The following is a 16,027-nucleotide window of genomic DNA, read 5'->3' on the forward strand; positions in this document are numbered from 1 at the left end:
CAGTTAGAGCTGGGATTAATAAATGGACTGTATGCAGACATGCTTATACTCCTTGTCCGCAAACTCCACCCACGCAATCACAAGTTGACCGACCAAAACTGCCACACAGGTGCATCTTAGGGTTCTGAAGGTTCTCATCTGTATCAGATAATATGACATCATCATGCTGCCTAGCAACCACATACCATCAGACTAGATTTGTAGCATTTGTTCACCTAGAACACTTTACAAAAGAACCTTATCCTTTTAATTTCACAACAGTAACATCTAATTTAGCAAATACTGAATACTCATTCTTGATATCTGCAAATTGCAGTGTTTTTGGCATCAGTTTTACAGCACGTTAACTGATGAAGTCAAGTTTACTGTTAAGATTTAATGGCTCCACAGTGTAGTGATTAGCACCATTTTCATTCATTTGAGACCAGGAAGAGCCACAAACCCCTGGGACAGTTATTCATTTTTTACAACATCAGTCACCTCACTTTGCTCTGTAAGGTAAAAAAACCCTACAATAACAGAGAGAAAACCCCAACAATCAGACGATCCAATAATGAGCAAAAACTTGGCGATAGTGGGAAGAGAAAACTCCCGTTTGACAGGAAGAAACCTGCAGAACCAGGCTCAGGGAGGAGGAGGACCGTTTGGGGGTGTGGAGAGGGTGACGGGACAAAAGAACACACCATGGAAGAAAGCCAGACTTTCATACTAACTAATGACTAAATGCAAAGTGGTGTATGAACAAATAGGGAGTGAAGAGGTGAGTGAAGGCACAAAGTATTATAATTTGACAACAGTAACATCTAATTTATCAGATGAATGTCAGGAAGAGCATCTGGTATAAAAATATGTGCCAAATCAATTATGTAGATCCATCTGCTGTGATGATATGTGAGAATGTGATGTGAATAAGGCAGCAGCTGAAAGAATAAGATTAGAAGTTTAACGTCTGATAAATAACTGTGTAAATGTATTGACGGCACTGGAATATCAATGTGAAATAGCCCCCACTTTCCCCCGCAGCATATCATCTTCCTGCTTTTTTTCAGGTGAATTTAATTTACAAGTACAGGTAAACCTTAACCTCAATGACAATGAAGTTATTATATAGTTCTTTTACTATATGGGTGTTTATTGAGCTGAACAATTGTGTGTACATTTTTAATTATGCACTTAATAGGAGTGTTGTAGTGCATTTATGTTATAGACAAAGGAGCAATGGTGGGGTCTCTTAAACATACATAGGTGCAAATACATTTTGCAGCTTATAAACAAGCAATCAGCAGCATAATTATCTTCCATTCATTTATATAAACAATCTGCTACTTCTATTTTTTTACTTTTCACAATGTGGTTCAGTATATCCGTTCGCCAAACAATGCAGTAGCATAGGCATATACTGGTAAACATAATCTACCCACTAATTATTTGTATTTAAAACTAAACACTTCGATATAACGTTTTATGTTTTAAATATATTTTTCACATGATTTTTTTTTCCAATGCAGTCAATTTAATTTTTCTGAAAGCACATTTTAGCTTCTGTGAGGCTGAGATGGCATCAGATCAATAAAAGCTGCAAATCAGTGTACTCTGCAAAATGAAAATATTATTACAGTTTTCTGTTATTTGAAAGACCAGATTATTAATTTTGAAAAACTGATATAATCACTTAGTAATGGATCTGAAACCTGCTTGGCCCCCGTTGTACTTTGACAGTGCGTCGGTAGAAGCGGGGGCTTGTTATAATTTTTGGTGGGTCAGTGTTACAAATTTTGTTGCCGCAAGGTTGTGACAGCGATAATGACAGTGTAATTATGCTCTCCTGCACCTCCTAGATGAATGATAAAAAAGAATCCGGTGATAAAGGTAAAATAGTTCTGTCTCCGAGCCAGATGGCATTCTGTGATGAGGTCTGGCTTGCAGTCAAGGTGGATAACAGACAAGCCAGTGCTCTGAAGAGCCAATGGGTTCCATACTCATCATCGCACACCCGCATCCCCTCCCCCTCTCCCGCCTCCATCCATCCATCCCACCTCTATGGCCAATCAACAAAGATAATCTTTTGAATTAAGAGAAAAAATCCAGGGTGAACACTTTGATGAGATAAGTACCCTTTGTCAGTGCAGCCAATGGTATTTTAATTAAATATATGAACACATGGTCCTGCCCCAGATGCTCAAGTCTAAACAAAAGATAGCATCATCTAATCAAAGCATGGCCCTGAGTGTTTCAAGGGCAGAATTATTTTCTATTAGGGCCCTTCTCCTTAGGGGCTGAGCCAATTTTCTTTGTTATGATAGAATCAGCATACTGTAGATTGAATGTGGCGATAGTGTCACGGCAGGCTAGGTGGCCGGTCCCAGATGCACCACCAGCATTTTAAAACCTTTGAACATACAGCCATGTCCACACTGCAGATATTTTCCTTTATTGTTTTCTATCTTTGGCCAAAAGGGAAAGAAGAAAGCGGAGGTTTTCCTGATGTTAGCCAACAAGAAGGCCATGTGTGGCTTAAATAATCTTACAGATCCATTAATCTCTTGACCTAGCTTGATAATAATCAGTGTTCCTGGAAAATATGCTATTGAGAGCCCAGATAAGGCAGTCTGCTGTTGGAGGTCTGTGTTTCAATGTACTAATCACTGGCATGGAAACATTTTAGAGCCAAAAATGAATGAATAAATAAATAAATGTAAAAAGAAAAGAAAAATCCCACCCAAACTATTATTTTCAGCCCCAGCTAGAATGCTACAAAATATTCCTCTGGATTCTCTGTGGATACTGTTGATTGGATACTGCTGCGATCCAGCAATTTAATGAGATCTCCTAAAGGGACCCTCTCACTAATGTGCACACATCTGCTTTCATCACAGGGGCTGGATATGGCTCGATGCTAATACCAACACCGTGGTATATCATGGATGCTAGCACATAGCGGCACGCAGTTAGATACAAATGATGAAGTTGTAAAGTGCCATGTTTTCTAATCCGGTCGCCGGGCAACCTGGTTCAGTCTGCATTTCTTGGATGAGCGAAGGTGAACTCTGGATTCTAAAAGATGAAAGCTGCACAAAAACAGGAATTTCCTGATTTCATATCACTTAACATTTGACTCTGTTATGCTTTTAGGTTTGTTTGGTTTTCTTTTTAATAAATGGTTACACATTCTTGTAACACAGGTGTAATTTTATTCAACTCTAATTGCATTTTATGATTAAGGTGACAGTGCAACAGACTCTGTTTTCACAGCCTAACAGGGAGGTATTTTAGTATAAATCTGCAATTGCATTCTGCACAATAGAAGACGATTGCAGGGAGTCAGAGGATTTGTGCAGTGATTAAGCAGTTTGATTTCAGACGTTGAACTAAGAATTCAAGACTAATTGGCTGCTTTTGCTTTTCTTTTTTTCTTTTTGGATTGGCTTAATTTCAATCAATGGCTCTCTAAGAGAGGATGGTGAGTCAATTGCTCTAAAGTCCAGGTATATTTAGAGTGAATGTACTTGAGAGTGCAAATATATGTTTGCATTGGATCTGCGACAAAAATGCAATTATCCTACTCTTAAAAATCCAGTCAGTGCAGTATTTAGGTACATTGCTACACTACAGATGTAATAGCTCACTACTACACGAGTGCAATGTTGCAAAGAGGCAGCAAGTATGCACTCAAAGCCTGCTTGGTGTTAACATCTAGTTAACGTTCAGATGTTTCATTAACACAAACCTCACTCATCTTCACACTGTGAGGTGTCCGTGTTCGCATACAGGGCTATGCTGTATTTTGGTAATCATAGAGAAATATGCAGTGAAAGTGCTGGCGACGAAACCAAACAATGAATATCAGTCTCTCATTTGGACTTAAAATAACTCAGCTGGCATTTTACATTCAGCTGACGCGCTGGGTCACTGATGAATGTTTGGCTGTCTACTTGAGTGAGACGCAGCTGCTAATGTGAAACAACAGAGCTGATCCAGATATAAATATGGCGGAGAGGACACAGGTTTTTCAGCAGTATTAAGTCCCCTTTGTGTCGTGTTTAATGTTGTTTCCTGATCAGTGTTTCTTGTCAGAACTGCCGCTGTTACCACCTTGACACCTTAGAACACACATGCATCAACACTACATATGAGCGGGCGGAGGGAGGTTTGGAGTCTTCACACCCCCCCGTTCTCTGCGGCCTGCTGGAGCGGGGGGCTGGGAGGAGGAGTTGGCCGTCCGACTGGAGTCTGGTGTGTGGGGCCTCCGTGCTGCTGCGGAGTCGGGGCGGTCTGCATCTCCCCACCCCAGGGAAAAGGGTAACACCACCTGGGTCTGGGTGCAGTTTCCCCCTCCAGGGGCAAGGGTACCCAGACCCGGGGCTTAGAGTACGCTTGGGGAGTGTGATTGTGTGTACAGTGTCTCTCTATGTCTGTCTCCACGTTGGGTGAGTGTTGAGTAATTGCATATGAGAGCATGAGGGTGGGAATGGATGTCTGTATCTGTGTGTGCCTGTATGTCTGTGTCTATATGTCAGGTTGGGTATCAGACGCCACCTCTCTGGGGACATCTCAGGCCCTCTAAGGTTTGGAGGCCTATCTCCCCCCACCACTTCCCCTACCAGTGGCAGACGCCCTCAGACATCGGTGCATTGGTGGTTCTTTGTGTCCAGGGATGGGCATCCAGGTACACACCGGCTCACTCCTTGGTGGCTGCTTGTCGGGGCCTGGAGCCTGGGGCTCGCTCGGGCCACTTTGGGGGTGAGGTGCCCTCGGCCTCTCGGCCTGGGGCTCGGTCACTCTGGCACAGCTGGCTGAGCTCCCGGGCACATCACTGCAACCCCCCCTGGCTTCTGCTCCGCGGCTGCTGAGTGACCCCTCATCTGGGACTCTCCTCAGCTCTTTCTGGGATAGTGGTGCGGCTGCCCCTCTGTTGGTCTTCCTTGGTCTCTTGTGTTCTGAGGGTCTCTGGATGTCTGGAGTCTTGATCTCCTCCATACCTGCTTCATGCCCTGGAGGACGGGGCTGTGGCTCCCCACACCCTCTAACAGATCATTACATGTAGGAACCTTTTAAAAACAAGTGCGTCCATGCTCACAGGTGTACACACGGGTGATCACACACACAAACTACACCCTTTTTGGCTCCTACCTCAAAGCAGACTGTGCACTGTCGTGTTGCACAATAATGTTTAATATTTAGTATTTACTGTTATATTCTCATAGATCATCATGATGTTGTTTATTGTATTGCTCTCGTTTTCTTCTAATGGTTTTCTTTCTCAACAGGTGATCCAGGTGATTGATATATGTATTTTTTGTCAGCTTATTTTGTTGGTTTTTGGTTTTTTTGCCCTTTATCCCCGTCCCTCTTCTCCGCTGTTTTTCTTTCCCTCTTTCTTTCTCCCCTTTCTTTTCCTCAGTCAAGTCTGTCCCGTATTTAGCAAGTGAAAATAAAAAATAAAATAAACAATAAAAGGTGAATCAAATAGACCATTACGGCAAGGCTGGGATGGTCTATTTGGTAAAGTAAATCCGTTGGGCATCTTTCTTCGCCTTTAGACGATAATTCTGATGGCAAAAGAGCCAAATGGGACAGGCAAAAAAAGAACTGCCGCTGTTTATGCTTTTAGTGATGCCGCTGACACAATTTATGGTGAAAGACCCCCACCTACGTGGCCACTGTAACAGCAGGAGCAGCATTTACATCACTCAGGTTTAACTGTGACTTTTTGTGGTGACATTATCTTCCAGCAAAACATAATTACATAATTAGCCTTTTTCATGTTTGAATATGATCAGAAGGATGTGATTAAATCAGGATTTAGTTTTATTTCCAAGTCTTGAATAAAACTAATTTCGAGGCAGTATGCCAGCGTTAAACTATTTACCGCAGTTGGACAGTGAGCAAAAGAAAATATCCCCGTGGATTATCTTTCACTACAAATCCTATTTGTCACTAGTTGGGAGAGCGCCCTGTAATCTGCTACAAAAGGACAAACGTCCTCATGCTTACATGCAGTTATATTGCACTGTCTGTAGCTGATGTGTAGATGAGAGGCTTTCGGAGTTATATAAAAATAATAATACACATAAAGAAAACTCAAAACCTCATTTCATGCACTTTTGGGATGGTTGTGCAATGGAATGACGTTAGCTGGTGCTGTTACGCACGCACGAGTGAATGTTTTCATATAGATCGCGTGCGTTACCGTATCTACGCTAGGATTGCACCAGCTGGTCCTCTATTAACACAAATTCCATATCTTTGATTTTTCCCTGCCAAATCAGAGCCGTTTAAATTATTGAACGTATGTTTCTCACCTTGAGGGTAACCATTGATTTCCATTCCAAATCTGTAAAGCATGAGAATCAACTTGAGACCTCACACGTGGCTTTGGTAATCCTTTACAGAGGCGAACTCCTCTTTTTTATTACTCTTATCAATTTTTTTCCCCATTAGCATTAATGTGATGCAGCACTAGTTTGCTGAAAATGATCCAGTACCTTTTCTTTTTAATCCGATGCTACTTCCAAAGGTAGATGATGTACTATGCAGCAGTAATGGAACTCTACATAAACAAGAGTGGATACGAAGGTCGCTGTAATCGAACTCGAGCACTCACCGTGCTGGCTGTGCAAATGAATGGGAATCTAGTGCTGCCACTAATGCAACTGATACTATGTAATTATAAGAAATATAAATCTGCAGTCAGGATTAAATGATAATCTGGTTATCATGATGCCCGAGTGTTTTTGATATGAATCATCTTGCACGAGACATGCTTAGTTCCCACTCATCACACTTCTGAAGGATTTACTGCGTATCGAGCTCTAAGTCATGTTCATCCATCCTGTCGGAGACTAAATGCGTTTACAGGGACTTGCAGGCAAAACCAAACTTAATTCTTGTACAGTGTAAAGGGCAACGAACACAATTATTTTTATTTCAGATCCATGGGTCTTGTATCAAAATGTCACAGGGTGGTAGTGTGTGTGTGTGTGTGTGTGTTTGTGAGGGGTCAATAAGTTTCTCTGAATGACTGTAGCAGAAGTTGTGGTTCCCTTTAATGAAGCAAGAAAACAGTTTATCTGGCTAGAATGACTTTAGCCAATTACTTTAAGGGTATTCCTTAATCAATAAAACACCACTAGTGTGTGTTTGTGTGTGTGTGTGTGTCTTTACCAGCTTCTGTGGTTGAGCAGTATAGATTTTATTATACTAGATTTGCCTTAGAAGTGCAACACTTGACCTCCTTTTCTGCTCTGTGCCACCGCCGCAGTGGATAAGAAGTGGTCGAGTGGACAGCGTTTTCAGCGTGTTCGGTACTTTTTCATTATGTTTTGTGAAAGTGTGTTTTGTAACCGCTCTGTTAGCTCTAAGCAGCAGCTGTCAAAACTAGATGCCTGCTGGCTCTTTTTACGAGAACACATCCATAAGATTAAAGTGCCCCCCCCCACCCCCTTTCCTATCCCACAGATAAGCTTTGTTTTGCTCAAGAGGTGCAGTGGCATAAAGGTAACATAAAAAAAAAAAATCACATTTCATATGAACATCTGCACAATAGCCCTTTCTTCTCTATGCAAGGATGACCTTGTAAGATCGAAAACCCCGATACAGCGCAGAGAGGATGCTCCAAATTAAAGCTTTGCACAGGAAATTGAACTGTCAGACAGATGGAGAGGGAGAAGGAGCTACTTTGTAATATAGTTGATTGTTATGCTGAGGGCCTGCTTGTGCAAATGTCACACTTAATGGCAGTAACACTGTATGATATACAGTACGTGAAAAGAAAGATACAATCCAGACTGTTATCAAGGCAATTCATTGTAGGGATGCGCTTGTGTATTCTTGTTTACATTCATGATATCCAGTTGTGGGAACAGGAATGTTTTTGCAGTTTTGCAGTCCTGTGAAAAACTAGTAAACCTGTGAATTCATAGCTTATAGATCCAAATTTAGCAGCAATAACTTGAAGGAATCATTTTCTGACTTAATCAGTCTCATTTTGGCTTCAGTTCATTGAAATTTAAGGGTGTTCTTTTGTGCACAGCTCTCTGAAGGTCTTACCACAGTGTTTTAATTGGGTTCAAGTGTGCACCTTGACTGGCCCATTGCAGCCCCACAGTTTTAGCTTGGACAGATGGCCTCACATTTGAGGAAATTTGGTTTTATATAAGAGTTATTTACAAACCTTCATGTATTTGTAAGGGAGTGATTGCAGTTTCAGAGTTACGACTGTTTGGAGACGGGTTGCCTTCCACCAGATGTCCTGTACAATCGCCTTGCTACTTGCAATTGGTTACCCCATGTGAAAATGTCACGGTTTGTGGAGACAGGCCGCGCGGTGGTGTGTGCAGTAGCGGTTTTAGATACGGGCGACACGGGCGATTGCCCGGGGCGGCATCGTGGTGGGGGGCGGCATCACGAGAATCGGTAAAAAAAAAAAAATTGCTCGTACTCATGATGCCCCGACATCATACTGGGAATGGCATAGGTTTTCTATCGCCCATGGGAGTAAGGGCGCCCTCCGTTTGCGAGGTGCGCCTGCTGCTTGCGGCACAGGGAGGAGAGGGCGGGGCGGCGGGGGATTCTCTGGCTGGCTGGAGCAGTAAAAATTACCAACTCGCAAAATAAAACAAAATAAAAACAAACAGCAAACACGAAAACACCAGACATCATCATACAGACTTATAATTTGCACCGATGTTTTTTCAAAATTCTATACGCGAAAAGTGAGCGCGAGAGCCCTCGGTGCGCCTGCTCGCTGCTGAAGTCAAAGTAAACTTTATTGTCATCTCCGCTGCATACAGTCCAGTATATAGAGAGACGAGACGACGAGGCTCCAGTTACAGCAGTGCAAGTAAACAAACAATAAATATTTAAGAGTAAAACAAATAAATATGCACTTTAGGACTCGGGGTGAAGGGATCAATAACAATTTAAAATGTATATTTTATATTTTGTTTATTTAAAGTCTCACACACAACCCGTTTTTAAAGTTTAAAAAAAGAGAAAAGAAGAGGAGTGTAGCGACTTCCACAGTCGCTAGAGGCTGGGGAGGGAGCCTGCCTATTTGCCTGACACGCTGTCAACTTTACGCAATAATGCGAGAGGTGGAATTGCTTGCTTGTTTATTAAAGTGCTTGAAATGTTTACAGAGCAATGTTATCGGCTCGCGATTCAAACTCTTAAAACATCACAGGCTCTAATGCAACAAGGGGAAACTCGTTGTGCTGCGGTCAACAAAAACTATGGCTACCCAGCCCCCCTCTCTGTCAAAATCAAACCAGTGAAAGACAGACTGACAACGCCCTCTTAATGTCGCCGCTAGCACCCACGTGACTCCCGTTACACATCACCATAGCAACCAAACAAATGAAAACCCAGTGATCATTAAAATTCAATACATTTAATTATCACTCCTACAAGGAGAAACGAGAAAAAGATACAGGTAAGCAGATGTGTCATTGGATAATGGCAGGTCATCCTGAAACAATCAGAATCAGAATCAGAATACTTTATTAATCCCTAAGGAAATTATGTGGGTTACAGTTCCTCCAAGAAGAAATGGTAAAAATAGTAACAGTAACAGACTAAACTCCAAACAATATATACAATAATATAATATTAATTAGTCAGTGTCAATTGTTGATTTGTCCCGTTCACATTGTATGACGAAGTATGATGTCTGTTTAGTAGCCGTTTGCATACTATGCATACTCTCTCCCTCTTCATGTGTGTGCGTGTGTGTGTGTGTGTGTGTGTGTGGGGGGGGGGGGGGGGGGCGCCAGAGGGGGTGTTCGCCCAGGGCGCCTAACAGGCTAGGACCGCCACTGGGTGTGTGTAATGGACCCAGGTGCGTACACAAGTGAGTAGACGGGAGTGAACTTAACAGAAAGCGAGTCTTTATTATGGCTGAAAACGAAGTGTACAAACAAAACAGGGATAGCGTGACTAAACTAGACTATAACTAAACTATAACTAAACTGGGAAAACTAATACTGTGACAAACTAAGAAGACTCAGAGACTATGATGATCACTGCAAAGACTGACCATGAAAACATGGAGGCGAGAACACAGACGACGCGACACTGAACACATCAAGACTGAGGACTAAATACACACATGAGGTGATCAGGGGAAGTGGAGACACATGAGGACACAGCTGACTAGAATGAAACATAATTACTAGGGGTGCAACAATACTCGTATAGATATTGAACCGTTCGATACAGTGCTTTCGGTTCAGTACACATATGTATCGAACAATACAAAATTTTTAATTTATTTTATCAACTTTCCTTCTGACGATGCTGTCTGTGTTGAGCGCTCAGTGGATCTGCGCTCGACAGTGCAGCCTAGGCGGAGTAGTCGAACGCAGAGTCACTGAGCGCAGGGCAAGCTAGCGAGACAGAAGCTAAGCTCGTTGCAACATGGCAAATTGAACCTCCCCCACCCTCATTCAGATCTGGCGTTTGGATCTATTTTGGTTTTCATGTGACGTATGACCCTGAAGGTAAGCGCGTCATGGACTAAAGTAAAACAGTATGTTGGATGTGCCACGCAATGCTCAATTACATTGGTGGGAACTAGTGCGTTAGTGTAGTTAGCTCGTTAACGTGTTGGCCATCCAGCCCCACGCACGGGGTGATCTGTGGTAGCTCGTTAACGGAGATTTGCCGTGTTGTGGCGTTAACGTCATTTCAACGAGATTAACGCTGACAGCACTAGTGGGAACACAACGAATATGACTGCACATTCACTCCAACATCATCCTAGTGCAAAGACAAGTGGAAGCAGACAAAAACAACAAGCACGCATGCTACAAACTTTACCCGAGTCATTTAGACAGCCGTTAGCACAAGATTCTCCTTATGGGGACCTGATATGTTTAATATGCTGCTGAGAGTATAGCCCAGAAGAAGCGTATAGTATAGCTTTTATTTTGGAAAGAGCCATTTCTCTGTAGTAAACTCTCTTTTCCAAAGATGAGTGATTTCTCGATCAGATAGATTTATTTATTTTTTTATTACTTTGTTGTTTCAGCAACATTAAATTTAAAAACGGTACTTTTGAGTTTTAATATATATACTTATAATTTTAATAAATGACAAATTAAAAAGGCATGAACATTTTTTTTTGTATCGAAAAAATATCGAACCGTGACACCAAAGAATCGAACTGAACCAAACCGTGAATTTTGTGTATCGTTGCAGCCGTAATAATTAGAGCACAGGGGAGAGTAAACCTAAATGCAGTGAACAAAGAACACCAGACTCTTTCAAAATAAAACAGGAAACCCAGAGACATGAAGATAAATCATGACATGAACTTAACATAACCACACAGACATGAAACATGACAGGTAGACGCATGAATCAGGGAGACTGATTACAGGGGGAGATGACAGAAACAACTAAGAAATAAAGGACTAAATAGTCACCTAGATATTAACTAGATCAAACATGGATACAAAAATACATAAAACTCAAACACTGGGTCACACGACCCAGCCCATGACAGAAAAAGGTCGATGTAATCACTGGACAACCACCGATTTCTTATTTACCTCATCACAAATCGGTTGCTATCCTGTTTGTACTTTAGTGTGACTGAAACATGAGGCATTTCAGTGAAAAATATCCTCCCAGTAACTGCTAAAGGTTAAAAAAATAAGTAATTTATTTACACTGTAGTTTTGCCTCTGAACTGTTTTTCTTTCTGAAAAAAAGTTAGATTGGATTTGGAATTTGTTAAGAGACTGCATCATAGTGCCAAGTGGCTCTTTGAGGTGACAAAAATGATAAGAAAATATCACCCAAGTACAATAATCCAATATTTGGAATTACCCAGAAACACAGGCTTCTGGTGCCTAACAGTTTATCTGTGCAGTTGTTGAAGCCATTTGATTTTTGTCAGCTCCCTGGTTGATACTCGTCTCTCTTCTGTTTTTGTGGTTTGTGAGCCTGTCAGGTCAAATCCATCCCGTTTGACAGTGGCAGATAATAAAACAAAGAGCAAAAACAGTGACAATGATACTTTTCAAAGCCTTTTTGTATTTTCACACACTGAAATTAAAATCCTCAGCCAAAATATAAAGTTTTGGATTGGTTAATATATAAAAAAAACCATGTTGCTGTACACTTTGTTGAAGATTTTTCATAACGGTGCTAGCTATTTACCAGTCAGTTTGGACATGATGGTGCCACGTGCCTTTTTCATTTATTCCACTACTCCATCAACTTCTGCAAAAGTTGCATTGTCTTAGAATAGCTATATCATTGTATCATGTATATCCTAATGACTAATTTTATCTTTTTCTGCTACATTCTGTACACATTTTATTATTTAGATTTTTTTCCTATTCAACTAAATTATCAAAACAGAGCAGAACACTTTCAGGAATCGTGATATTATATGACCATGTTGCCGCAACATTAGCACAACTGCCATGACCTTACATTGTCTGCTGAGATACGACTTTAAGTCAAACTCACCTTTCTTCCATCTAACTTGAAGTAATGACCCCAAAGCTTGCGAAGATCTATTTCAATTCAGAGCCATGGCCTTGTTTATATCGTAGACAGCTGTGGTATTCTCTTCGCTAAGATAACCAAACCATGACAAGTCTCCAAGCCTCTGACAATACACCATTTGTAGTAGACCATACATGAGTGAACCAAATGGCCTTGTCTTGGGAGCAATTTAGGGCAACAAATGGCCCGACTATTATTATTGTGGAAAGTACAGCCGTAGTCCCTGTTTATAGTGTTTATAGCAATACAAATGTATTTATGAAATACAATGTCTACAATTTTAGCACATAGAAGAAATTACACTTCTATGTGCTAAAATGTATAACTCCTACAACAATATGATAATTTTAAGACCTTGAGTTGTAAACTAAAAAAAGAGTCAAAACCTTGAGAGATGTCCTACAGTGCATTTCGTGTAATAGCAATTCTGGCTTGTCCTTTATGTAAGTGATGACCGAAATTAGGATCTAACTAAATCTGCAATAAGCTCCTATATTAGGATGAAGCTCCCATAGGACAAATGATGTGCCTGCATTAAATTAAGAGCCTTCTGATGCCATCATATCACCCAGAGCATCTGTGTCTGTGTTTCCATAATTATAAATGTGCCACTAAGAGAGTTTTAAAGGCAATCTATGCCGCTGCTCCTTCAGTAGTTCAGTGCAAATAGTGTCAATTAAGTGTGTTTCCCAACAGGCCACCTAGATGATAAGTGAATTGATTAAATTGTACATTTGAATGCGTTTTTTCATTGTTTGCTTGAAGCATGGGCAATTATAGCCTTATTCGGTCCTTTGACTTGCTAAGAAGCAAATTACATTGTTTATATCTTTTCAATATTGTCTTCTTAAAGTGTCAACACCATTTGGAGAGGATCAGAGTGGGGAAATGATACACAGTTAGCAAACACAAAGATGAACAATAGCATGCATGAAGCTGGATTTGTAGAAGCATAGCTGTTGTAATGTTAACTAACCCAATAACCTAACCTTGAAAAGTGATTAAAGGCAAACAAAATTATCCAAATAACTAGCTGAACAGTGATCAAAGTGAAGAAATCCTGTGCTTTGACATGTACTCTGTTGCTACAACATGCTATGCTAATGCTACGCTATGTCTGGCTATGGGCACAAGGGAAGGCTTTGTCATTGTCCTTTTTTTGCCATTGCAGTTTGGAGGAAATGGTCTGTCCTTTATTTTCCTTGCACAGTTATCTCTTGAACCTACTTTGTTTTCCAGTGCTTGTAAATAGGGGTGGGTTTTTATAATCGATTTATCGATTAAAATCGATTCTGGCTTGGATAACGTAAAATCGATTCATTAAAATCCTGAATCGATTTTTTAATATAAATTTATTTTGCCCGAAATGCCAGAATCTCTGGTGAAATCTCACAAAATTTCAACAACCACCAAACAGCTAAGACAGTAAATGAGAGCAGGAACATGGATTCTGCACAAAGACTTAAACACACAGCCCAACCGCGGATAAGAATCAGTGAGATGTTGCCTTTCTCACAGTCGGGGCTGAAAGCCGACAGCGCGCTGATTCTGATCTGTCGGCGGTCCGCGCTTTGTGTTCACGCCCTTTATGCGCTGATTCTAAAGCTGTTAGTTTTATCTCTCTCCAAACAATATTGACCGAACCAGCAGCAAAAGAAGATCCAAACTAGGCTTCACATAAACAACGTCATGAATTCACTCTGACTTTTATTGTTTTGCTTCGACCACGATGCACAGCTCTCTCTCGCATGCTCGCTCTCTTGCGCGCTCTCTCTCCCTCTCTCTCCCTCTCTCTCTCTGTACTGTTTTCTGCATTATTCGCTTGCTTGTTACGCACAAGTCTACCGTTGTTTACAGCGCTCGTTTTATATACTTCCGAAAATAAAACCTAATTTCTGCCGTTCAATACCGAACAAATTTAAACTTTTTAAAATTATGCAAAATGCAAAACGCTCAGCCTTGTCTCTAATAAAACCGCTGTAACTTCAGAGGTAATGTTCATGTGTTGATTAATGGTTTTCTTTCGTTTTTGATCTACTGCAGAAAATTTTTATAAAATCCCAGAACAGGAAAATCACCTTCATGTTTTTCTGTGTTTTATCCTCAGCTACTTTGACACAAAGGCCTCTGCTGTGATGCTCACACCTTTGATAAAGTCTTGGTGTGTCAGCTTCCTTTTTATAGATACAAAAATATGTAAATGTACTGATCTGAATTATAATATTTCTGACTGTCAAAATTTCCCAGATTCAAATCAAAGTGAATCGAATCGAATTAAATCGAATCGAATCGAATTAAATCGAATCGTGGATCGAATCGATTTGGGACCCTGTGAATCGGAATTGAATCGATTCTAGAAATCAGTGACGATACCCAGCCCTACTTGTAAAGTCTGATGCTGGCTCAAACTACACTTCTTTACACTTAGTTAGCATTGTGTACTTCGCTAATGAGGAGTCGTGGATCGCTGCCATGAGGAATCAGTTCAGTGTGTCTGTTCATAGCAGACCACATAGTTAAATCAGCAAGACCCTTCGCCCAGAGGTCAGAGCTGATTAAAGGCTCCAGCATGATATTGCACTGGTTCTGCATTAGTGCTGCTCAGAGCTTTGCAGAATCAAAACTCTGTATGAACATCTCCATCTATATATTGTATCTGTCTACTGTTGCGTTGGGTCAGTGTCAAAAAGACCAAGAAATGTTAAAGGACCTTTTTGATAATGGGGTGCCACAAGCTGTTAAAATGTAACTTAACTCTGTTGATTTTACTGTAAACTTTCTACCATTCAGCAGCTCGCCAACACATGGAGTATCACCCAGACGCAACTGAGAGCATGTTGGTGGACTGCTTGCATAAACACTGAGGAGGATTAGAAGTAGTCATCCTGTAATACTGCTCACATAAGATCAAAGAGTAAGTTTTTCTTGGACAGTGTTGCTCTTGTGGGGTAGAACATGTTGGCATGTTTCCATTAAACAAAAAGTTCTTGGTGCTTGGTGTTTCTGGATGCTCTTTTAATAACCTATCATGACACTACTACCCTAATTAGTTGTTAGACTCTCTAAAAAGTTTTACACTGTTATTGTTGACGGTTTTTTTTTAGGCAGCACACAATATTTCTAATCTTTTCCTGCCCCTTTACCATCCTCATTGAAACATGCTGCTTGCTGTAAATCCAAAAAAAGCATATCTTTCTTAACATAAACTATCCTGAAGTAAAGGTTTTGGGTTTTTTCCCCCCAAACATTTAATATGATGCCTCTGTGCTATTTGAATTCAGTATTTATCTACATTTTAGCAGAGCTTACAGCTTTTCCCCCCCAGATATTCTGTACCACATCAAACAGGCTACCCGAGCCGCAGAGCCACTTGACACATTCAAAGTTTTACCCTTTTTTGTGTGGAAGTTTCAACTAAAGGTGTCCGTTATCTGATATCACATAAATAATTCATCGCTGTGATGTTCTGGGTAATTTGTCTGTGAGTTCAGGGTGCCACTGCACAGAC

This window comes from Neolamprologus multifasciatus, chromosome 3 (genome assembly GCF_963576455.1).
Source record: "Neolamprologus multifasciatus chromosome 3, fNeoMul1.2, whole genome shotgun sequence".
In the NCBI taxonomy this organism is placed as follows: domain Eukaryota; kingdom Metazoa; phylum Chordata; class Actinopteri; order Cichliformes; family Cichlidae; genus Neolamprologus; species Neolamprologus multifasciatus.